At 44.1% G+C, this 2282-nt stretch overlaps 1 protein-coding gene across 3 annotated transcripts in view; it reads left to right on the plus strand.

The window, feature by feature from the left end:
- Positions 1-2282, plus strand: part of LOC107639134 (LOB domain-containing protein 30-like) — a 55762-nt gene that overhangs the window by 48853 nt on the left and 4627 nt on the right. The window contains exons 1-3 of one of the 3 annotated variants that reach the window (XR_002360959.1): positions 597-1581; positions 1653-1809; positions 1914-2027. The exons of 1 other annotated variant lie outside the window; for it this stretch is intronic. The gene's annotated coding sequence lies outside the window, so the exon portion shown is untranslated. Of the gene's footprint in view, positions 1-596; positions 1582-1652; positions 1810-1913; positions 2028-2282 lie in introns of those variants that run through there. One more of the 3 variants, XR_002360958.1, reaches the window with a different exon arrangement.

Consider the following 2282-nt stretch of genomic DNA (forward strand, 5'->3'; position numbering starts at 1 on the left):
CTTGCACGACATTTTTTTCTTGAGATTTTGACTTAGAACTTCTTTTCTTAATCTGAAATGGTGGGTAGTGAGTGTTAATCTCTTTTTCTTTGAAAATTTTAATACTAGCAAAATATTTCTGTTTCACTATTTGATTGTTATTTGCATTATTTTTTTTAATTTGTTAAAATCTTTTGTGATGAAAATGATAAATCACAAGGGTTGGAGGGTTTCTTATGTAAGACCCAGAACTTTTGAAAAGTCTTATTATGATCAAGTCTCAAATCCTACAGTTATTTATAGTCTTAATTTCAGAGATTATTTTATTAAAGATAATTAAGGCAAGCTTTGATTTATTGGATTTGAGATAAGCTATGATTATTATCCAATTTTATAATTATTGGATTATTTTCTATATTTAAAGTATAAGGTTGATAGTTATGAAACAATAAGGATTTTATATGATTTGGATTAGATAAGTAATATTTTAAATATTATTACTGCTATTTTGGAAAATGAAGAAATTAAGTATATTATTTCTAATTTTTAGATTTGGACATTTTATTGAAAATAATTTGTGAAATTGATGAGCAAGTAGTATTTTCTATATACCTCTAGTGTTGGATTTAATTTGGGTTTCAATTATTATATTATTCCCAATTTTATTCGAAACTACCAAATTACCCCTAACCCTAATTTTCAAAATAAGGAAACCCTAACCCAGTAACCCGTTAACCGACCCGGTTCCCTTTTTGCCCACACTTAGCTCCCTAGCCCTCAGCAGCCGAAACCCTTCCCCCCAAAGCAACAGCACACAAAGTTTCCTTTGACTCCCTGAAAGAAAGAAACGAAGAAAGGGAGGAGGGAAACAAGAGATCAGAGAAGTGGAGAGAGGAAGAGGAAGGACGGCGCCGGCGGGCATCACTGCCGCCGCGCCGTCGTGTCGCCGTCGAAGGAGAGGAAGCCATGGACCGAAGTCATGGGTGGAAGAGAGAGCGCGAGACAGAGCCGCAACTGCTGGGTTGCCGTCCAGCCTCACCCCACCTTCCAGCCTTCATCACCACCGCGTGCACGCCGTGCCGCCGCCTCTGTTCGTCACACCATCACTCCTAGCCGCGCCGTCGCCAAGGAATCATCGTTGTCGAGGGATCCCAGAGGAGAGAAACTGCGCGACATTGAGGGAGGAAAGCGCGGGTCAGTGACGCGAGGAGCACGACCCGTTGCGCCGCCGTGTGCTAACGCCGTCGTCCTCACCGTGCCGCCATCACCTTTGCCACCGAGACAGTCTCCGTCATTTATGGTAGAGCAGAGAGGGAGAGCTCGGGAGCAGAGCAGATGCGAGAGATCTGGGGCTGAGCTGGGAGTCCAGCCACCGCACCCGACCGTGCTTGCGTCGCCGGCGCCGCCTCCGTTGGAACCGCCGTGCTGCGCGAAGCTAACGCTTCCTCCGTCGGAAAAAGCCGCCATTAGAACCCTTACTGATTCGGTGAGCCTTTCCCCTGTTTCTGGTTCTGTCACAGCCTTTCTTGGAGGAGAAGTCAGTCGTGCCGCCATGCCTGGCAGCCGGAAAACGCCATTTACCGTCACCGAAATACACTGCCGGTAAGGTCTTGTTAATGGATTCTGTTTCCTTTGAACTTCAAGAATACCATAGTCACGTCTTGTTGCTGCAGTGGTCATCTGAGTCACGTGGAGGGAGGAAGGGCCGCTGGGTGTCGCCGTACCTTGCCTCCGCCGCCGAAAACAGCCGTTGAGTCCTCAGTATCGGGTCGTGTATCCATGCTTGCCTTTCGTGCTCGGTGTTCGCAGCTGCCTTTGTCATTTCAGTAAGTATGTTTCGGAAAACCTCGCGTTAGTATTTCGTTGTGTTTGGTTAATGAATGTGAATTTTAGTAACGTGGGGTCGAGTCCTGATTATTATATGTTGCGAATAGTGTTGCGATGGTTATTGTGAAAGTGGCTGGGAGCTGAGGTTTTGGTTGCCGTCGGTTCGGGTTGAGGCGGAAAGGACCCTGTGAGGCATTTGGGTTATGGATTTGCATTTCGAGGTAGGGGCGCTTTCCAAAAACTATAGTTTATTATTGGAATTATTACATATGGGTATTGATGTGAGATATTGTGTATTTGGTGATTGTATCTGCCTTATGTATCAATTGATTGACTCGAATGACTATGGATGTTGATTTGGCTGAATTGTTGTGTGGCTTGTGAAACGTAATGTTTGAAGTTGATTCTTTAAATATTTGAAATGAGTTTAATCCATTGAGGATTGGTTTGGATTGAGTCAATTATTTTGATGATGT

This window comes from Arachis ipaensis, chromosome B04 (genome assembly GCF_000816755.2).
Source record: "Arachis ipaensis cultivar K30076 chromosome B04, Araip1.1, whole genome shotgun sequence".
Taxonomy (NCBI): domain Eukaryota; kingdom Viridiplantae; phylum Streptophyta; class Magnoliopsida; order Fabales; family Fabaceae; genus Arachis; species Arachis ipaensis.